The sequence below is a fragment of the Panthera pardus genome, unplaced genomic scaffold, assembly GCF_024362965.1.
Source record: "Panthera pardus isolate Hobbes unplaced genomic scaffold, ASM2436296v1 HiC_scaffold_20, whole genome shotgun sequence".
NCBI lineage: Eukaryota > Metazoa > Chordata > Mammalia > Carnivora > Felidae > Panthera > Panthera pardus.
Genome location: NW_026526766.1, coordinates 41,507,826 through 41,531,264, shown reverse-complemented (window position 1 = coordinate 41,531,264; position 23,439 = coordinate 41,507,826). Strand labels below are relative to the sequence as shown.

Here is a 23,439-nt window from a genome sequence, read left to right as displayed (position 1 = left end):
CTGGCAACCACTGATCTGCGTTCTGCCCCTATGGAGTTATACCTTTTCCAGAATGTCATATCAATGGAATTATATAGTATATAAACTTTTAGGTCTGGCTTCTTTCTTTTAGTGTAATGCTGTTGAGATTCACTCATGTTGTTGCATGTAAAAGCCTTTGGGTTATAAGCAGGAAAATTATCTGAGATTTGATTGGAGGGTGAATTTGAGAGGACCAAGAGTAGAGGCTGTTACTCTAATTTAGTCAGGTGCTAATGGAGGAGACTTGCAAAGGTAGGGTTTGGTTTGACAAGTATGTGGGAGGTGGAGTTGGTCTCAACTGAGGTAGGGAGTATAAGAGTGACAACAGGTGGGGAAGAGAAGACCCTGTATGTTGGATGTGTTGAGTGTGGGATTACCTTGAGGTGAAGCCTATCAGGAGGTGGGCATTGAAGGAGTTGATTTCTTTAAATTCTTATCCTTGTGTCTTGCCAGAATCTAATTTGCTAAGCATTGACCTTGCTTGATTTGTAGGGCTTCCTTTTCTCTTCATCCCATCACATCATCATCAAGAATTTACTCCCAAGGCCTTGTTTTGGCTTATTGAACTATCGGTGAATAAACTTGTCATGTTTTAGAAGAATGCCTTCACCATGTAGTATCAGATAACTGCATTCATCTCACTCACCCATTGTTTTCCATAGATAGCAGTTTAAATGTTTCTGCAGAAGCTGTGGTCCCTGGAGCTGTAAATCATTGTTCTGTAGTCTTGAACCAGCTATAGGTATGGGGATTGTCTTGTTCCCTTTTCCACCAAAAGGGGTTCTCTTGAACTGTTTTTGGAGGGTAGTACATTTGAACCAGTTTGAACAGTATGGGATGGAAGTATAGTGATAAAGGAACACAATATTATCTATATTTAAGATGTGGCTGTGACTGACTCATTTTCTGTGCACTCTCTAATTCAGTGAAGGTCCTCAGGCTGCATCTAGGCTAATGGGAGAATTCTCTGCTTGATTAATGTCTATCTCTGGTCTAGGAAGAAAAGCACCCCAGGAAGCGGTGGGCAGTGTATTTGCTCCTCTGATGAATAAGGAAAGGTGATTTACCATACAAAGGCCTATACCCAAAAGGTATTGGATAGAAAATTGGCTCACAGCCATAATTACAACTAACACAGCATTTCATAGTCAGGACAGCTCCAAGAGGTAGAGAGTATTTAGATTTTCATCTCTTACAAATGGGAAACTGAAGTCCAGAGAGGTAAGGTAACTTTCCCAGAGTCAGACAGCTAGTTTGGGTAGAGTTGGAATGCAGATCCAGGCAGTGTGGCTCAAGAATGCACACTCTGCTGTGTACACCATGCTGTCCTTAGAATTCTAGAATGCTATCATGGGAGGGAGTCACATGATTATTTTATTGTTTTTAATGTTTATTTTTGAGAGACAGAGTGAGAGCAGAGGAAGAGCAGAGAGACACACACACACACACACACACACACACACACACACACACACACACAGAATCTGAAGCAGGCTCCAGGCACTGAGCTGTATGCATAGAGCCTGATGCAGGGCTCGAACCCACGCACCAGGAGATCATGATCTGAGCCAATGTCGAATGTTTAACTGACTGAGCCACCCAGGCACCCCATCATACGATTATTTTTTTTTCCTCACTCTTAAATTTACAGTTAAGAGCAAGGAAGTCTAGAGAGGCTCTGATGACTCACTCAGGATCATAGAGCAATGGTGGAGGCAGAGCTAGTTACAGGGTTCTTGCCACTCTTGTAAATTTTATACCTTTGCCTTGGTTGCTTGTCAGTCTCATATCTGTGAAGAATAACATCCAAGTGGGCAGACTGGCAAAATTGGTGTTTAATTCCATCCTTTTCCTTGGCCTCCACTCTCTCTTGCCTGGAAATGTACTAATTGGCTGTCTTACCATCCCCACTGTTACTTTATTATTCCCAAGGGAGCCTGGAATCACCATTACTGTTCTCTAGCCTGTCCTATTTGATCCTTGTCCGATCTTTGCTCTTTATAGTCTCTTTCCAGTAGCAGTGGCAGAGGGAGAAGCTGTCCAGCCAGCTGGATGAGAGTTGAGTTTGGGATGGGGAGGACGTGGGGACTCTGTGGGATTGGGATTATTACACTACAGATCAAAGACCTTCCCTTAGGGGTGCTGACCTTTGTGATTTTGCTCTTCCTGCTCCACCTATGCCTACCAGGGTTTACCCCTCCACATCTGGTGTAGGGCATCTCCCCCTTTGCAGTTGGAACTCAGAGCTGGAGAGACAGTACCATTGAATTCGCTTGCCCCAAGCACTTAACTCACATAGAACAGGGCATCTGGGACAGAGAAAGGAGCTTTTGCCTTAACAGTTTACATTTCATATTTGTTTTAATTTTGAGGAGCCACATTTGGGGGAAGAAATTAATTTTCTTTAACATTTATTAATCTTCTTTTACAAAAAGTCCCTCATGTAAGCTTATTCAAATAGAGACTGTGTTTTTCTTCTGTTTCCCCCTTTTTCCCTCCTTTCCTCCCTCCCTCCCTTGTATAGTGGTCTTTGTATGTAAAAATTTAACTCCTGATCTAGTCTTTTCCACCTAATGCAATATTAATGCATTATGGTCACTATTCTCCAGTGAGTTACTCTTTCTCCACATTCTCTATAATTAAAAATGTCCTTCTCAGTTTCAACTCAAAATACCTGAAAAGACTCCTTGTTTACTTAAGAGAAGGCAAATTTCCCCAGGTAAGTTCCCATATGTTTTCTGTAAAAACTGGCACACACTTTCTTTGTATTTTACCCCTGTCAAATGAGACCTTTGTAGGGGTAATCAGCCAGTCTAAGCCACTCATCTCTTTTTGCTTACATTTTCTTGGGCAATTTAAACTCTTTTGGTGCTATCCAGGAAAGTCTGCTTCTTCCTATCACAACAGAAGTTGCCCACCTTCTTTTGAGATTGTCCACCTTCTTTTCAGTTTCCTCAGATGGCCATTGAGCTCCAGGACTGTTCTTCTGAATAAAGGCATGTGCACAGAGGTGAGTTGCCCTTCAAGACCCTGGGAAGGGCCCCAGTGCATGTGTTCACATGGTCATTTCTTTTTGTGAAGTTTGCATATATTTTTGCATGCTTTTTCTTTAAGAGCATATAAGCTTTAGGTCTTACTTAACCTGCATCTGCTCTTGAGTAGTTCCCTTCAAGAAATATAGAGTAAGAGCTTCTATCACTTTAATTAGTCACCTGATCCAATTACTTTCTGTGTGGCCTTCCAGTTCTTTTTTTAAAAATTTTTCTAATTTCTGATCTCTGAAGACAGGGAACAATTATTCATCCACAGTGTCAATCAGGAGGTAAAGACCCCAACAGAAACTTTGCCAGAGGGATACTTTAAGGCTTAGACAGTCTAGTCTTATGTTGCAGTGGACTCACATTTACTTAGTGGAGAGTTGTGTTTGGTAAAGGCGAATTTAAGGTTCTAGTTCTTTCTCTAATACACAAGCACATTCCCGTTTCAAGAAAATAAATCGGAAGCTGTCTCTGAAATGCACTGTTATGTCAGCATGTACACAGGAACCTTAACCAACCTCTACAAGTGACGATCGTTCTCCTGGTCTCTCAGGAGACCAGGCCCAAATACCTGAGAGATCATTTTCTTCCTGTTTGTTCACCCACTCCATTTGCCGCCAAATCCTGAAGGCAATTGTTTTAGGTTGCTTTGTCTCTTAGAACTGTCCCTTCTTTAAAAAAAAAATAAAAGTCTTGTTATGATTACTGGGGAGTTGAATGGGGTTGGTGGTTTATAAAGTGAGTTCGTATCACTCCTTTACTCCTTTTCAGTCATACTCCCCTAGTATAAGCTGGCTATGTAATTTGGCCAGTTTACCCTCAAGCTCCCTCCAGGGCGGTGTATTCATTGGCACTGGAGACTTTTAAAACCATGACTTTATCACTGCTCAGCTCTCAAACTTCATCCATTACAGACTCTCTCTGGTCAGAATAAGCCCTTCCTTCTGTGTTCAGGGATCTCCTTAAGAATAGGCAAGCTTAGGGGTGCCTGAGTGGCATCAGTCGGTTAAGCATCTGACTTGGGCTCAGGTCATGATCTCATTGTTCGTGAGCTCGAGCCCTGCGTTGGGCTCTGTGATGATAGCTCAGAGCCTGGAGCCTCCTTCAGGTTCTGTGTCTCCTTTCTCTGACCCTCCCCTGCTTGCACTCTGTCTCTCTCTTTCAAAAATGAATAAACATTTTAAAAAATTTAAAAAAGAATAGGCGAGCTTATCTTCACCTCCATCTCTCGCTGATGGTCTTTTTTATATTGTGTTCTAGCCATATTGTTTCCCAGGTATGCCTCCTGTTTTGCCATCTTTTCCTTAAGGTACCTGCTGCTTTATACCTATGGGACACTTATTTGTATATTTTTGTAATGCTCCAGACTAGGTTTAAAAAAAATTCTTATAAGTGCTTTGTTTAACTTATTTTCAAGGGTGGTAGGTGTCCCATGTACTCCGTGAAAAAGTAGCACCAGATTACCACAAAGACCTTTGAGAACAACTCACTGAACACACTGAACCTTATTATCCATCTCTCCCACCACAGTGTGAGCAACTCTAGAACTGGGGCTGTGTTCTCAGTGTCTCCAGTGTTGGAACAGTACAGCATCAGAGTCTCTCGGACTAGAAACATAGCCACATTTATTTCTTCTTCCTGTAGTGCTTTCCTCCATTCTTTGAATACGATTTTTTTTTTTTTCTTGTAGGAGTACTTGGGTGGCTCAGTCAGTTGAGCTCCTGACTTTTGATTTCTGCTCAGGTCATGATCCCAGCCAGGGTCGTGGGATCAAGCTCTGTGCTGGCTGTGGAGCCTGCTTAAGATTCTCTGTCTCAGGGCACCTGGGTGGCTCAGTTAGTTAAGCGTCCGACTTCAGCTCAGGTCATGATCTTGCGGTTCATGAGTTCGAGCCCTGCATCAGGCTCTGTGCTGCCAGCTCAGAGCCTGGAGCCTGTTTCAGATTGTCTGTCTGTCTGTCTGTCTGTCTGTCTGTCTGTCTCTCTCTCTCTGCCCCTCTCCTACTCATACTCCGTCTCTCTCAAAAATAAACAAACATTAAAAAAAGTTAAAAAAAAAAAGGATTCTCTCTGTCTCTCTCTCTCTCTCTGTCCCCTCTGCCTCTCTCCCCCATTGATGCATAGTCTCTCTCTCTAAAATTTAAAAAAAAAAAAGGATTTTTTTGTTTCAACCGAAAATTTTGAATTTGTGTCCGACTTATTGGAAAAAAAAATTGGATGCCATTCTGCTAGTTCAGTTGTTACTTATCACTTTGTGTTTGAAATTTTAAATTGAAAAATCTTAGTGTTTTTTATGTATCCAAAAAATTTAAAAGATTTTGATGAATATTAAAAATTTATTTGGAAAATTATCAGTGTAAATTGGCTAATTGGGCTGTTGCATAGCTAAGGTTAGTAATGATCTAGTTTTAACATGGCTTTGATATTTTATTTGATCTACTTTAACATTTCTAGACATCATCCAAGGAAGATTGAATATAGTAGTGGTATAAATAAAGTAGAGATCTAATTTGTGAATTCTTAATTCAGGTTTGTTGTATAGCTGTTAGGATCACATGCCAAAGTAAATAATACAAAGTAGTGCATATTGTTTGAAGCTTTTATTGGCTATTCCCAAATAGATCTTAAACCTAAATCAATATTATACATGTCCTGGGGGCACCTGGCTGGCTCACTCAGTAGAGCATACAACTCTTGATTTCAAGGTCCTCAGTTCAAGCCCCATGTTTGGCATAGAGCTTACTTAAAAAAGTGTCCTAAATAGTATAATTGTTTCATAGGCAACCTCAGCTGTAGGTAAATTTATAGACTGTTGAACCTTATGATACACACAAGAGTAAACTTAAATGTAACATAAGTGTAAGTCGCTGTGATTTGCATAACATATCTCTTCAGCATAAATATTGTACTCATATAGAAAAATTGTTGTCCTAGAAGTTAGATTTTGATTATCTGAATATTTGTAGGACTAGAGGAGGATTTAAGGTTATGTTTATGTTTAGATTTAATTTGAATGGTAAGATTTATAGTGAACAATGTGCAGAATGTTTTATTTACTTTTTCAAAGGTTTTGAATAAAAGCAACATCTGAATCTGATCTTTGGGAACCAAGTTCAAGAAATATGGTATAATTCTATTTTAATTGTTTCCCCTAATTGCACCTTATTTCTGTTTATTTGCAATGGTGTATTTAAGACATTAACATACTTAATAGCCTGTGATTGGATATATTTAACTTTCTACTAGGTTCATGCTTTCACATTTAAAGACTCTGTGAACAGGAGCACCTAAGACCTGTCTTTTGCTTATATTACTGAACGATTATACTCTGATGTTCTCATTACACGAAACACACACCCCTGTTTTACTTAGAGTAAAATCCTTCTAAGAATTAGGGATGCTCAGTGTCTCTGACAGAATATTTGCTTCTTAATTGATCCATTAATACATAAGTTCTTTTTTTTTCAAAATTATTTATCGAGTTCATACTGTGTGCTACAAAGTATAGTTGATGTAGTGGTGAACAAAACAGAGACACTTCTTCCTTGCCCTCAGAGTATCTTAAAGTGGGTAGGACCTTGTGATAAATGCTGTGGAACCCTAAGCCCAGCAGTCCATCAGCACATGTAGTACCAGAGACTTACTAGAGTGACACCTCTGCTTTCTTTTTCTTTAGAGTTAGCCTGGTGAAGTGAAAGGGTCTAGGAAATGGGGCTAAAAATCCTCCTGGCACAAGGAACAACATTGGTAAAAGCCCAGAGTAAAGAGAAAACTCAGCACATTGGAAGACTAATATATTAAAACTTGGGGCAAGTAAAACTCAGATAATCAGAACTCTCATTTTTGGACCAGAACATTTTTCTTCCTTACTGGGGCACCTGGAGACTCAGTTAAGAATCAGACTCTTGATTTTGGCTCAGGTCATGATCTCACAGTTTGTGAGTTTGAGCCCTGCATGGGGCTCTGTCCTGGAAGCTCAGAGCCTGCTTGGGATTCTCTCTCTCTCCCTCTCTCTCTGCCATCCCCCTCTTACATGTACACTCTCTCTCTCTCAAAAATAACTAAAAAACCAAAAAAACAAAAAAACCCCACATTTTTCTTCTTCAGTTTACTTTGATGAGAAGATGAGACATAACTACAAATTTGATTCCTGCCCCTCCATAACAGAAATACTAATTTATTTTAAAAAATTTGACTTGTATGTAACTAACAAAAACTTAAAACCACTCATAATTATAGCACCTAGAGATAACCTTACTTGTGATTTTGTAACCTTCCTGATTTTTTTCAATGCATCTTTAATTTTATAAAATTGAGATGATATTCAATACACTATTTTGTAACTGACATTTTGAACTTAATATAAAAGTCATTAATTGCTTTCATAACCTTGGGGGGTAGTTGTTAAATATGAATTCTGATGGCCATATAGCATTCTGTCATGAGCCATTATTTATTTATAGAGACCCCATATTTGAAAGATAGGTTGTTTCCAGCTTTTTGTTATTTTAAATATTGGTGCAATTAATGTATTTGTATTTAAATTTTTAAACTTTTCTTTAGGGCAATAAAAAGGTATGTCCAGGTGCCTGAGTGGCTCAGTCGGTTAAGAATCCTACTCTTGATCTTGGCTTAGGTCATGATCTCCCAGTTCATGAGATTGAGCCCTGAGTCCAGCTCTGTGCTGACATTGTGTGGATCCTGCTTGGGATTCTCCCCGCCCCCCGCCCCTTCCCTGCATGCACGCACACACACAATCTCTCAAAATAAATAAATAAACTTTAAAAAAAGGTATGTCCCCTCTACTGTGCCCCTGTTGTATATTTTGTCGATATAAGCTGCTTGTTTATTACCACCACCCCTGAAAATCAGTCCAGCCCTGATGACATGAGGTCTGGAATCTAGATCTTCAGATCTTTGGCATTTAGACCCATTCCAAGATACCTGCTTGAAGAACAAACCTGAAAATGAACCCCATTAAATCCAAATAAATAAAAGCATACATTGAACTAGATGTTATATGCCTAGACATGAATGTAAGGCTAGTGTTGTTCAATTTTTTTTTTTTACAGTGCCCATATGTCTCTAGAAATGCTTTATCCAGGGAGTTTTTTTAAACAGCAGAATTAAATCTTTCATAGGGAATGTTCTTTAACTGTATGATTAAATAACCTTTCTGTCAGTGACTTGGAATATTATCTTAGTGTATAAATACCTCTGTGGAGTTAAAAATCAAAAGAAAAATGTATGTGTTTCTTGGGTAAGCACTTTTTCTTAAAGATGCTGAGAAGATTGTTTTGCACAGAACCGTGTGGAAGATCCTACGGATAGGAACCAGTTGGCTTACAGTGGTTTTATTTTTTGTAGATTGCATGCTGTTTCAGGACTGATATCCTGTTGTTTTTATCTGCTCATCCTGTGCCCATCTTACTGCTGAGCACATCATACTCAATAAATATTGCCCCAAAATACTTAGAAAAATATCAGCTTTATTTAGATATAAGTCACATACCATTACTTTGCCTACTTATGGAGTGGTTTCATTGGTTTTTAGTGCATTCAGAATTGTGTAACCATTACCACAGTCAATTTTAGAATATTTTTATCACCTCAAAAAGAAACTCCTACTCTTTAGCTGTCATCCCCAATGCTGCTATCCCCCTCCAGCTGTAGGCAGCCATTGGTCTACTTTGTCTTTGGATTTGCCTATTCTGGATATTTCATACAAATGGAATCATACTGTATATGACTTTGTTCTTTAAGTTATATAATATATTCAAGATTTACCACGTTGTCTCATGTATCAGTACTTCATTTTTTTTGCCAAATAATACTCTATTGTGTTCCACCAGTTGATGGAACAAACCATTTTTAATATTTAAATGCATGTAGATAGGTTTGTACTACAAAGGCAAAAAGTAAGAAAGAAGTGAAATTGCAAGACCCCAAATTGGAGATGCCTTCAAAGATTGTTAGTGGTGAAGTTATATATAAGTAAGTTTAGAGTTAAGTTCATATGGTTGTTGGGTCAAAAAGAAGAATTATCACATCAATCAGGATATCTTGTCAGTTCTATCTCTTGAATACTTCTTAAATTTGCTCTCTTCTCCATATCTCTGGTAACTTATGTAAGCTACAGCTTTTGTTTGGTCATTGCCTTACCACTGTCATGCCCTACAGGAAGCGAAAGAAGGATTTCTTTCTTTGTTTTTGTTTTTTTTTAATGTTTATTTATTTATTCTGAAAGAGAGATAGTGCATGCTCACAGGGGAGGAGCAGGGAGAGAGAGAATCCCAAGTAGACTTTGCACCACCAGTGCAGAGCCTGATGTGGGGCTCAACACAGGGCTCGTACTCACAACTCTGAGACCATGAGCTGAGCTGAAACCAAGAGTCAGACGCTTAACCGACTGAGCCACCCAGGTGTCCCAAAAGGAGCATTTCTAAAATCAGCTTCCCTTAGGAGTCACAAGTCCTTAACACAGCCTACAAAGCTTGCCTCACATCAGTCCTTGCTGCCTTTCCCCCTCTTCCCTTTCTATTCTATATTTATTTTGTACTTAAGAGGGATAATGGAGTCCTTTCTAAAGTTGTTTGAACATCTTAGATTTCAGCTTGTACCACTTCAAGAACTATGTGTTAAGAACTCCTTTTGGAGCCTAGTGTAGTGGGAAAAGCTCATGAACTCTGGAGACCACTGAGCGTTGGAAACATACTTGTTTCCTTTAATTAAGCCTCTTACCTGCAAAATAGAGGGAATACCTTGCAAGTTGTTAGGAAGATTAAGGGAGATATTATGTGAAAGTATCTGGCACATAGAATGTGCTTAATAAACTATGTCCTTTCCACTTTTCACTTAGATTATCATTAGAATGTAGTGAGTGGCTTTGATCTGCCCCCCCTCCTTTTTTGCTGAATATAGAGACTGATACATTATGATGGTTGCCTGTAGTTTAGAGTTTTTTTCCTTCCAAAGTTTGTATCTTTGTCTCGACATTCTGTTTCTGTGAAGTCTCTAGCATTTTATTACTGGTCTAATACCTCTGCTAGAAGCAGTACCCCCAACCCATCCCTGCATATAAAAAGGCAATCACTTATTCTCTTTCTTTTTCGTAAAACTTTGTGCCTGTATTTTTATATTTTTTCATTATGAAAGTAATCATTGTTCATTTAAAAAACAAGAAAAATGATGGGGTGCTTGGGTGGCTCAGTCGGTTAAGCGGCTGACTTCGGCTCAGGTCATGATCTCGTGGTCCATGAGTTCCAGCCGCGCATCAGGCTCTGTGCTGACAGCTCAGAGCCTGGAGCCTGCTTTGGATTCTGTGTCTCTCTCTCTCTCTGTCCCTCCCCTGTTCATGCATGCTTTCTCTCTCTCAAAAATAAATAAACATTAAAAAAAAAAAACAAGAAAAATGAGAAAATAAAGAAGAGATAAAACTTAGTTGCAAACCAATCACCTGCTCTAGTGTCCATTGTGTCTTATTACTTTCCAGACTGTTCTATGCACATATACATACACATGCCCATATTTTTTGAACCAGGAGTTGTATGATTATATTTTAATTGCTTTTTCTACTTGCCCATGTATTTTTCAATGTTAGAGTCATGGAGGCATATAATTTTTTTATGGCCTCCTGGAATTACAATGTCTGGGAGTACTGTGATTACAGTCGCTAATCGTTAAAAGAGTATTTAGTTTGTATCTAACTTTTGGCTTTTAGAAACAGTAGAGGCTTTGATTTTGAAGTCATGAGTGATTCTGATCCACTTTTTACCTTCTGAGTTAACACTACTCATGAAATAATTTCCCTGAGATTTAATGCCGGATCCAGTTCAAACTTGCTTCTTCTACTTCGCACAGTTCTCTTGTGATGTTATCACTAAAGTAACAGTACTTTCTCTCCTGTCACTTACTTATTTTGTTCTTTATCTGGTGCTAGTTTCATAATATCTTTATACCCACACCTTCATTTTCTCTTTGTCCTATACTGGTGCCTTATCTGATCTTTAATTTTCTATTTAAAATTTTTTTTAATGTTTATTTATTTTTGAGAGAGAGAGAGAGAGAGAGAGAGAGAGAGAGAGAGAGAGAGAAACATACAGAGAGACAGAGGAGGGGCAGAGAGAGAGAGGGAGACACAGAATCCGAAGCAGGCTCCAGGCTCTGATGCAGGACTTGAACTCACAAACCATGAGATTATGACCTGAACCGAAGTTGGATGATGAACTGACTGAGCCACCCAAGTTCCCCTCTTTTTATTTATTTATTTATTTTGAGAGAGAGAGCGTGCGAGCGAGCGCACACACAAGCAGGGGAGGGGCAGAGGGAGAATCCCAAGCAGATTCTGCATAGTGTGGAGCCTGACGTAGGGCTCTAGCTCACCATCCAGGAAACTATAACTTGAGCTGAAACCCAAGCATTGGATGCTGAGTGGACCACCAGGTGCCCCTCTAATCTTTAATTTTCAAATAATCATACCTTCATATTGTTTAACATGTCTTTGCATTTCACCATTGATTCTTATTAAATTCATTAATTTCCATTTTATTTTCCATTTATTTTATTTTAATATTCCATTTATTTCCATTTCCACCTCACCCTAAATTTGTGATTATTTAAATATTTAATTTATTAATTATTCTAAAAGAGAGTGCTTGCCTGTCTCTAAATAAAAGAATCAGGGGGATGCCTGGGTGGCTCAGTCAGTTAAGTGTTTGATTCTTGATTTCAGCTCAGGTCATTATCTCAGGGTTTATGAGATTGAGCCCCACATGGGGCTCTGTGCTAACAGCGTGAGCCTGTGTAGGATTTTCTCTCTCCTTCTTTGTCTCTGCCCCTGCCCTACTTGTGTATTTTCTCCCTCCTTCCCTCCCTCCCTCCCTCCCTCCCTCCCTCCCTCTCTCTCTCTCTCTCTCTCTCTCTCTCAAAATAAATAAACATTAAAAAAATAGATCTATTTGTGGGTCTGTTTTTGGCTCCTTGCCAGTTGATTATATCCTTAAGGAGCATTAACCATTTTAAATATTTTTAATATGAAGCTCAGTAAATCATAGTGTATATTCTAAAGATAAGGCAATTAAATTTGAGCATGCATCTGAATCACTTAGAGGTCATGTTTAGTCACAAACTGCTGGGCCCTACTCCTAGATGTTTTGATTCTGCTGATTTTTTTAAAGAAATTTATTTTGAGAGAGAGAGAGAGAGCGTGTGTGTGTGCGTACAAACGAAGGAGGGGTAGAGAGCTGGGGCTGGGGGAGCGGAGGTGGGGAGACTGAGAATCCCAAGCAGGCTCCATGCTGTCAGCACAGAGCCCAACCCCATGAACTGTGAGATCATGACCTAAGCCAAAATCAAGAGTCAGATGCTTAACCTACTGAGCCACCCAGGCGCTCCTTGATTCTGCCAGTTTTGGGGAGGGCCTGAGTATTTGCATTTCTGACAAGTCCCCAGGTGATGTTGATGCTGCTGGTCCTGAGACCATACTTTGAGAATAACTGTTCTTAAGGAACATAGAAATTATTCTTCGATTGTTTGTACTCTCTGTACTTATTCACATTGTTTTTCTCTTTACACTAGTGGATATGACAGATATAAGTGAGCATATTTTAGTAGAGCTGTTGCTGTTTAAAAAACAAAACTTCTTATTAGTAAAAAAAGAAAGGTTCCTGCATATAGAGCTACAGCCTGGTTTGAGCTAGACCAGTAGACACAATGTTTGGAGTCCTAGTTTAGGGGCTTGGGTTGTTTGTTCCAAGACAGGTTTTCTTAAATCTCTTACAATCTTAGTTTCCTTGAAGAAAATGATTGCTACCAGGTCTCTCCTGTCTCTGCACTTCCTAAATCTGCAGGCAGCTCCTCAATGTGTTTAAACAGGCTCACAATGTCAAATACGTCAATTAGAAAATTCTTATGTATGTGGCTCAGTCGGTTAAGCGTGCGAGTTCGGCTCAGGTCATGATCTTGCGGTCTGTGAGTTTGAGCCCCCTGTCGGGCTCTGTGCTGACTGCTCAGACCCTGGAGCCTGCTTCAGATTCTCTGTCTCCTTCTCTCTCTGCCCCTCCCCCACTTGTGCTCTGTCTCTCTCTCTCTCTCAAAAATAATATTAAAAAAAATTGTTTAAAGAATGCTTATGTGTTAACAATAAATGTTCAAAGTAGTTTCAATAGAGGCATTATTTTAAGGTTTTATCATGATGGGGATTTAGAACTTGGAATCATAGATACTCCAAATGGCTTTGGACATCAGAGCTACAGGACAGCTGATGGTTCATTTGTCAGGTCTGCTAGAATATCAGGTTGAGCCTGGAAGAAAGGAGGAGGTGAGAGAGAAATTTAAAAATAATGGGAATTGAAAGTGTCTTTAGATGCATTTGATTCATTGGCTCTAGGTTCATTTCAGTGTGCAATTCTCTGATTCCTTATCAGATAGATATAACTAGTAGTTGTTACATTTATTAGTGTACTGGCAGTTTGGACCTTTGGGTTTGAAGTTCTTTCTGCTTGACAGCTGAGATGGGGGAGATGTGTAAAACCTTTTGCAGGTGGCTGGCAGGCATATTATTTGTATTTCAATGGAAAGGATGCTCTATTGGAAAAAACACAGACGAAAAGGGCTTTTGCAGAGAATCACTTAGCATGTAGGTGTGTGAAAGGTGAAGCTATAGCAAAGCCTGGCAGCTGATGAGAACACAGTAGAGTAAGACGAACAGGAAGTTTCTTCTAAGCACCTCAGCCTCTCCTGTGTACACTTGGTTAGTGCCACTGCGTGAGCCAGAATGCTTCAGTTATATGGTAGAGACGAGTCTCTTGTTTTCTGTCACTCTGAGTTGGCATTTTAAATCTTTTTAGAAAGTCCTTTTGACTGTTCTTTATTATTGTTGTTGTGCTCTGCCTTACCCCCTCCCCCCTTTTTTTGATGGCATGACATGTGTGGTCTTCTTTTCTTGTCATAAATGAGGAGAGAATTTTAGTAGAGTAGGAAACCTTATGACCCAGAAAACATTTGCCTGAAGTGTTCCCATGTGAGCAATGGGCATGGGCATATACTAAAAGAGAGAGGAAAAAAAGGCTTTTTGTTGAGAGTGACAGGCAGACAGGACGAGCAAAGTTTAACTTAAATCCTTTCATTGATATTGGAAAGTCATAAGCCTTCATATGACACTGCCACATTCGACTCACTGTGTGATCTGGAGCTCTGTAGCTAGTACCGTAGTGTGTGTGTGTGTGTGTGTGTGTGTGTGTGTGTGTGTGTGTGTACAGTGTAAACATTTTATGAACTGCAGTGTCTGATCCATCCGTCTGTCTGGGCAAGAATGTCCCTTGATAGTAAAAAGAACAGCAATCAGGACAGAATTGGTCAATGCGGCATGTCTAATGGTAGGAAGATATTTGAAGGACTCGCTATAGACACAATAGTCTCTCTAAATAGCCTCTTTGCACCCGGAGTCTTATTGCAAACAGGTTCATTAAGGAGAGACATTCTGACACACAGCATCACAGTAATGAAAGTAGCTCTGTTTTTCTAATATTGTATCTTGCCACTTCAGTTATGCTGCTAGTACAAGATTTCCCTTGTGTTGTTGTATATTTCTCCAGAAAAAGAATCAGTCTTCATAGAATATACAATTATTTTGTACAGGAATGTATAACTCATACCTAAGATCCAGTCTTCCCTGTTTATGTGCACTAGTGCAAAAATAATTGGCAAACACATCTTCCAGACCAAAAGATTCCAGCACCTTCAATTTGTTGGGCTAGAAGATGTTGAACCAGAGTTATAATAAACTTAAAAAAAATGTGTAATGTTCAAAATGGGTTTGTGATCAATCATAAAAGAAAAAAAATATTAGTACAGTTTCCCATGAGGTGTAATTTTTTTCCTAGGGTTTTAGCCAACTCCAGTATAGTATCTGTTCAAAGAGGGGGAAAATGCAAAAGGTTTTCATCCACCAAGCTTAACATATAACTACTATATGAAGACTTAAGCTATTGGATTTTCTGCCTGTTAATGTACAGCATGAACATTATGAACATGGAAAAAAAGGTTATATTGGTTTAAAAGTGGATATGGAAAATTTAATGTGCTCAAGTGGGAACAATGGCATATTAAAAAAACCACTCATGACACAGATCTAATAATTCACTTGCCCCTGTAGGAGAAGGGTATCAGCTCTGATACTGGCTCATAGTTTATTTTTATATATACCCCTGGTCCCTGCAGTATACCCGGTGTGTGGGTTCCAGAGAAAAGAAAGAAAATAATCTGTAGGGAAATCAGCCTGGAAACCTTTCATTAAATACATTGTACTTTGTATTGTGTCATTCACAGAATCTTCAAGAAATAAAGAAAGGAAAAACCTGTTATCAGTCTGCATATGTGAAATATTATATTTGAATACTATCATTTGTTTTAAGATTAAGGCAGAGGCTGCAGACATATTAGTTATTATTCACTTACACCTGGTAGATAATGCAACAGGGATTTAAAAATTCTTTTTCCATTTCTAGTCCCCACCTTCCTGCCTGCCTCCCTCCCCCCAGACAATGGCAAAGATACTACTTTAACTTAAAGCGGTGCTGGCTAAAATGTTTTCATGTTGGAAATGTTGCTTCTTTATAGAGGATTGGGGTGCTGAGGGTAATAAAATCAGTCTTAAAATTCTTGGGGGTGTTTATCTGTCATTTAGCAAAAGATACATTTCTAGGGAAAATTGGATAAAGTGTTAAATACATTCTTCCATGAGAAAAATATACACGCTAGGGGTGTAACTATGAATAGTGACACCTTTATCAAGTTGAATGTCCTTTGGAGTAAGCCTTTGTCTTGTCATTATAGTTCATGTATTGCTGTTGGTGGGCCTTTAAAATCTGTAAACGTCTTATCTTTTTTGCTGACTATTCATGCAGGATACGCTAGGCAAGCCAACTGTGACACATATTCTGCCTATACTTGTAGCTGTCTCTTGGACGAAAATGAACACACATCTTAAACCTAAACCTTGGGTGCCATATAACAGTATTTAACAGACTTCCAGAATAGCAGATATTAAGTTTGGTTTTGATTTTAGATACCTGGGAGCACATTGTCCTACACAGTCTGTTGAAAGATTTATTAATTCTGAGGTAGCTTGTGTTGAAACGATATTTTAAGTATAGAGGGATATAAGCCTATCAGTCTCACCAGACTGATAACTTTTTTCATACCTGTTAGACTCAGTGCCACCTCTTGGCCTCAGGACAGATACAGCACATTCCACTCCAGATTAGGTCACCTTGCTCAGAAAAAAATATTGTATGAATTGGGGGAGGGATACAAAGCTTTTCAAGTGAATCAACCCCTGGGAGATTGGTTATCACAGTCACTGTGGGTAAGCTAATTTGGAGGTAGTTGTTCCAGTGTTCACGTGGATCATTTCAGTTTTGGCTCTTTTCCTCCAAGTGCCTGTCTTTTGAGTTCTTAAGCCATAGACCAAATTAATTTAAAGATGTTGATGTCATATAGTACTTATGATTTGGAAATACTTTCTGACTATGGATCATGAGGAAAGAAAAGTGTCTATTTTCAAGAGTGGATGACCTTTAGGGAGAGATTTCTTATTCCCACCATCTCTTTTTCACTTAAGCAGAAGAGCATAACTAGCCCATCTCTGTCAACATTGAGGGTTGGCCCTGATCTTTAAGTGACAGTGGATGGGCGTCCCTGGTCAACTCTCCCATATCTCTGGATGACCAGTCTGTCACATTCTGAGATCTGGAGCTCACCTTCTAGATTTGACACAGTACTGTGTCAAGTGCCCTGCTGTTGAAGTGGTTCAGGAAGGAATGAGCTTTCTGTTTCTAGTCATGACTGTTGGGTCTAACATTTATTTGAGGGCAAGTAATTCATTGAGCAAACCGTTGGGCTGCATGCCCACCTGCAGCCCCTCTTTCCAGCTTCCTCCTTCTCAGGGGTTCCAGACTCAGGGATTTTTCCTAGAGCACTTCTTGGAGTCTGGAGATACCCTGCTGGGTGGTGTGCACTTCACAGCACTAGGGTTTTCTCAGGATCTCAGACAAGCTTGAATGGCAGTGAAGCTCTGTCCATGTTAACGTAGTAAGAGGTGGCACATTTGCTGCTAATTGAGTGCTTACTGCATCCTGCTCAGTGATTTACATGCATCATTGTTGAGTCTTCACATTAAGCTGGTGAAATGGAGACTACTTTTCTCCCATTTGCAGGTGGGGAAACTATGTCACTAGTAAGGGACAGCACTGGGATTTTCAGATCGAAGCCTGATCTTACTCTGAAGCCCATACCCCTTATTGTTGTACTGACAACACATCCTAAGCTGTGTGGCCTCCTTGAGCTCTGCTCCCCCTTCCCTTGGCTCTCACTCACTATAGAATGACTTCTTCCCAGTGCTTTGGGGCCAGTCTTCTCCTAGTCAGGTGACTGTTAGTCCTTCCTGGAGTGAGCTGCATTTTCCCTATCAGCAAAACAAGGGAGAGTGATTCTCTTACTTAACCTGTTGTTGTAAATAGATAATGAGGTAATGTCTCTGAAAGCACATGTTACTTATTGGTCATCTTCTTTCTGTCAGGCACTGTACTAGAACCTCCAGTACAGCACTGACATGGACAGACACAGTCCCTGCAAGCCCTTGTAAAGCTTGCAGACCTCTGGACACCACAAGACACTGAAGCAAAAAGTTACAAAATATAACTGTGCACTGCATATTTAAACCATCCACAGATGTTAAACTGACTTCAAGTTTAAGTCATGGTCTGTACAGGTGCTGGACTTTTTCAGGGTCCTATTGGTAATTTTCAAAGAAAGCCCCTTGCTTTCTTTGGTGTCGCTTTTTTTTTTTTTTTTTTTTTTACCTAAATCCTCTAACATTGTTCTCCAGAGTTCTGCCCTCTGCCTGCTTCTCAGCTTTCTTTTTCCCTTTCTCCTTCTCTCCTCTCTGTGCCCCATTTCTTAGTTCCCTACCTTTGCCTGTTCTTTCTACCACGCTCTGATTTCTGAACCCAGTTTAAATTTAATCCTTCTTCAGATCCCACCTTGTCTTCACTGGCTTTAAGTCCTACCCCTCTTTTGATGAATATTTTTTTAAAACATTGAGCCCAATTTTACATTTATTTTTGCTTGTATAGGCAATCTGCCTATTTCTCCAGTTAGAATGGAAGTTCTCTGAGGATAGGGGCCACTTCTTTGTCTCTCTAGTACCCATCCCAGGCACAAGTATGTTTTCAAATATTGAAGTAAATTTGATTTTCTCCTCTTCTTCTCTGAAACAGCTTATCCTTTTTTGTCTCTAACATTTACTCTTCATGTTAAGTTGGCCCGTTGAACCAAACACTACATATATCTCTCAACTCCTTTTTTCTAATTCTTAACTGTCTGCAGTATCCTCATCCAGATTCCATTCCTTCCAGACACTCTCACAGCTCCCTATCAGTCACCATCTTCTAGGTCGGTGATCACCTTAGGAGAAGGTTCCCTGGTATCCCTGGTTACTGCCGCTATTTGGTGTAAGTTCTTACTGACTTCCTTATCTAAATCACATAACTGGTCTTGTCACCTCTTTCCCTGAACCAGTAATCCTTCCAAAACATAGATCTGATCATGTCAGATCTTAAATGCCTTTGATAGCTACTAAAGTATTTACTAGTGAAATGATACTTTGGGATTTTTAAATTATCCATTGGAGGAGGGGAGGTTAAGGGGGTATTAGGGGGAGTATAGGTGAAATAAGACTGACCATGTCCTGATAATTGTTGAAGCTGATGGTGTGGCTTACACCACGTTGGTATATGTTTGAAAACTTCATTAATACAATTAAAAAATAAAACACAGAAAACTTTGTACAATATATAATGTCTGAACTTCTTGGCAGAGCATGTAGTGCTCTCATACCTGTCTCCCCAGTGTCTCTTTTGGCTCCTGAGATCCCTCAACCCCATAGACTGACTCTGCAGCTCTCCCTGTCCTCAGCATTGATTAGAAAGCCTCAGCTCTATGAATAAATCCTCCCTTGACTACTTCATTAGCCTGATTGGGGTCTTCTCTCCTTTTGGCTTCCATATCCCTTTGAAAGACCATAAAAAGCCCATAATCTTGCTTCTTTGTGTATTGCTGTGCTGCTTACCCTCAACTCATCACTGAGGACTGCCCAAAGCAAGAAGGTTCCTTCCTACTGCCCCACTTCTAGTTTCAGGTCACCTGCTGCCTGCCTGTTGAGTGTTAGGCGCTTAATGAATGCTTGAGATAGAATCTAGTAGTTACTTCTGGCCTGTAACATGGGGAGAAGCCACCGTCCAGCATTTGGGGCTAACTTTGGTAGTGGATTCCTTTCCTCTTCATTCCCAAGACCATCCCAGCCTCTTCCCAGGGAATGAAGTGTATATGCATATCCTTAAGAGGATGATAGGTAAACTGTACTGTACAAGTGCAAGGTACCCAAATGTTCATTAGCATGTCAAAATAAAACCCTTTGCCCAGATTTGACCAGCTTTTATCTCTTTTTAATTGTGGCTTTTAAAATTGTCAGGCTCTACATTTAGACTTATGAGGTCTCCCTCCCTCTTTTTGGTCCGCTTCATAAAACTGGGTGAGGGAGTTGTCTTTGCCACCTATGCTTTGTGGGAGGACATCTTCAGCCAGCCTTCTGCCAGAGCCCATTCTAGAGGCCCTACGGCTAGGCTGTAAGATGAGCAGAAGAATAACCCTTTTATCAACCTTTACAATGTATTTCACTTATTTCTGGCCACTTAATTATTCTAAACTCCAATACAACTGTGGAGCCCAGAGTTAAAAGTAGAAAATGTTTAAAAGATTTGAGAAATGAACTGATTTTTGTGGCCAGGAGAAGTGAAGACCAAGGTATGAGTTAATCACGGTTTCCAAACACATGAAATAATTTTACATGGAAGGTGGTGCCAGCTGTTAGCCATTTGAGTGAAAACAAACAAAAGGACTTAGGTTGCAGCTGGAGGGATTTTAGTTAGGTAGAAATTTTTCATTAAGTGGTTCTGGGTGGGAACTGGGTTCCCATCCCAGTAGATTGTTGATTTAGGTCCAGATTGGAGGGCAGTAAGGTGGATTTGGGGACTTTAAGCATCCTGAAAATTGGGCTTTGTGATTTAAAAAATCAGCAGCTGTGAATGCCCTCTGTGCGCAGTGCTTGTAGAATGAGGATTCCCTCCTTCCTCCCACCTTCCCCCAAGTTGAAAGAAATTAACCTCAATTAAAGAAAATAGTGATGGATGGCTACAGAGATAAATATGATATATCACACAGGAAAAACTACATTAAAAGAACATTAAAGTTGGGACAGAAAGCACTAAAAATGGAAAAATTCACAGTTAAGGTTGAAAACTGATATTGTTTACATCTCTGCTAATATGTAGACCTAACAGGACACATTAAGAAATTATGCTTTGAGTATGCTCTGTTATGCTAAGAAGTTAGTTTTTTGACTTAACACAGCTTAATATACAGTTTCGTTGCCCAGCTTTAATTAAGGCATCGTCCATGAATGATTATAGCCCATGGAAAAAAACCTGTTACTTTTACCAGAAGAGTTTTGGTGTTTGTTTAAATATGAAGTTTTGGAGGGGGCCAGGTGGTGTTTCTGTGACTCTGTGCTTTGCTTTGCTTTTCCTTGTCTCTTCTTTTTTTTCTTTTCTTTTCTTTCAAGATTTTATTTTTAAGTAATCTCTACACCCAGCATGGGGCTTGACTTTACAACTCCAAGGTCAAGTCACATGTTCTACTGACTGAGCCAGTCAGGCACCCCAACTTTCTTTTTTTTTTTTAATGTTTGTTTGTTTGTTTGTTTAATTTATTGGAGAGAAACAGAGTGTGAGCCGGGGAATGCAATGAGAGAGGGAGACACAGAATCCGAAGCAGGCTCCAGGCCCTGAGCTGTCAGCACAGAGCATGACGTGGGGCTCAAATCCATGGACCGTGAGATCATGACCTGACCCGAAGTCGGCTGCTTAACCAACTGAGCCACCCAGGCACCCCTGGGCAAGCCTATTTTAGCTTTTCTAAAGTCAAGAATTTCTTTTGTAAAGCAATGAGGTTTTTTTTACTAAAATATTAATAATAACTTATGAACAGTTTTAATAATTTTGAGTGATATATATAATTTGTATGTATTGAAAACAAAATTTAGCTTTTATCCCTTTGCTCTAGGAGTGGTTTTTTACTGCTCAAAAATAGATCTAAAATTTCGTTATGTATTTTTTAAACAAATTACTACATTGTAGCAGCCATAATCAGAATCAAATCCAGTCACATTTTTAATTTACATCACATTGTGATACTAGAAAATCATCTTTCTGTAAAGCTCTTACCTAATAAGATTTATCTGCTTACTGTGGTTTTTTGTGTGTATGTACATGTGTGTTCACTGTACTCAAAGGGGTCTGGAATAGCATGGTTTCGATGTAGGGTATAGAGTAAATATTTGTGTAGGGTAGAGCTTGAAGAGTACAAAACTTAATCAGTCTTTAGCTTCTCCATCCCTTCCCCTGACTCTGAAGAGTTGCTACCTTTGCCTGTACTACGAACCAAAATAATAAAATACTACCTTCCAAAAACCCTAGCATGTATGCTAATGCTAAGTTTTATATGCTTCCTGAAGAGGATGAATCTCTCTCTCTCCCCGCCCCTCGCCCCCTCCTCTTCTTGCTCTCTCTTTCCATTTTGGGGGGAATTTAGAGTTCCATCATTGACCACAAGCTTATTTGTGGAATGGGACAGTGAAAATTAACTATTTCTGAAATCACTGAGCTATGAAGAACAAATTAAATTTAACAAATTTAGTTACTAAGTCTTAAAATTTTGTTTTTGATGCAGAAAGAGAATTTGCTTTTTATTAAAAAAGTGTATATAGGTAAATAAAATCATACCAACTTGTATAATCTACATTAATAAAATAGCAGATGGGTTAAAAGTGTTTCATTAGTAATTTTAAGGAAGGAAATATGATCCACAATTATTATAGAAGTTTTCTATTTTTCTTATTGAGTCAAATGAAATTGCCCTAAGTGAAATGATTATTAGCCAGTAGAATTTACTGCATACTGACCTGGGTAATATCAATTTGGGTTCATGACAGGGATATACTCATGGTCTCTTGTCACAGATTTTTAGGTTGATTTTCTTCCCAGATGAATGAGTTTTGTTTCCAGTTAATTAAAAGAAAAAGCTCAAGAAGCTAAACATTCAGAGTGAGAGAGAGAGAGAGTTAGTTGAAAATAAAAAATGAAACCACTTTCTGGTGGTTTCTTTAGGACACCATGCAGTCTCTGTTTCTTAGTACAGAAAATAAAACCTGTAAGCCTATTTGGGGTTTTAAATGTGATATAAATGTAATGTATCATCATAAGTATGCAAACATGTCTTAAAACACAGTTTTGTATGGAAGCAATTACTGGCAGTGAGTGAGCTACACACCCCAAGAATGGGTTGGGGCCAAATAATCGAAGGTTTCTAAACAATTACTTTTGTGTGGGTGGGAGAGCAAGGTTAAGTTTTATTAGGAATTAATCCTAGCTCTTACTTTACTTCTGATCACATACTTGGTAACCCAAATAAATAAGAGATTTCATGTTAGGAATAGGTTATTTTTTTTCTCTTGGTAAAGTCTTCCAGTGAGGAGTGATTAGTTTTTGTAGAAGGAGGACATGATGTATGTAAATATGAACATGACCAAATGCATGTACAGTTTTGAGTTTTCAAACTTTGGGTCTTGTAATGGTTAAAGATATTGCTGCCTTTGTGATGTGATACTTGAGCATTCTTTAGCTGGGTGTGTTGTGTTCATCTTTAACAGATTTAATGGGAACTATGAAGGTTAGATCTTATCATCTGGAAGTAACAGGCTCTGCAGTTTTCTCCCAACTCACCACTAGCTTGGAAAAGACCCTGGTGACAGGTGTCTCCTTTCTGTTCTCTTCATCCTGTGTGTTTTGTTCTCTATAATTATGAAGTTATCAAGGTGATTTTGAAGTGATTATGAAGTTATCAAGGTGATTTTGCATTGTAATATTTGAGTGGGTGGCATGGATCTTTTTATTTATTTCATTTTTAAATTAAAGAAATTTGGATCTTAAAAAATTAAAATGAACAAACTTAATTTTTATAAAAATGATTTTGTCTGCCAACCAATTCTCTGGAGCCCTTTGGACCTCAGTGATACTAAGTTTAGACAGATTTCTTTTCTCAGGCCAGTGTCATCATAGCTCCCAAGCCAGAGAGCTGTTTTGGGATAGGCCACAGGTTGGGCAGCCAGCTAAGCAGCAAAGGGTCTAGCAGCCCCTTTAACTGTTATCAGAACACTGTATTGACGAGTGAGGCTTGGTCAAGTTACTTAACCTTTCTTCCTTGAT

General features: G+C 39.2%; 1 protein-coding gene and 1 long non-coding RNA gene across 12 annotated transcripts in view; one reads left to right on the top strand and one right to left on the bottom strand.

The window, feature by feature from the left end:
• The window catches only part of BNC2 (basonuclin 2), a 436,316-nt gene that overhangs the window by 85,246 nt on the left and 327,631 nt on the right, over nt 1-23,439 (top strand). The gene's annotated exons all lie outside the window — the stretch shown is intronic.
• Nucleotides 13,235-23,439, bottom strand: part of LOC109247076 (uncharacterized) — a 42,028-nt gene continuing 31,823 nt past the window's right edge. Inside the window, exons 3-5 of the long non-coding RNA XR_008424204.1 lie at nt 17,435-17,522; nt 16,261-16,328; nt 13,235-13,359 (exon numbers count right to left, since the gene is read on the bottom strand). This is a non-coding gene — a long non-coding RNA (uncharacterized LOC109247076). The remainder of the gene's footprint in view (nt 13,360-16,260; nt 16,329-17,434; nt 17,523-23,439) is intronic.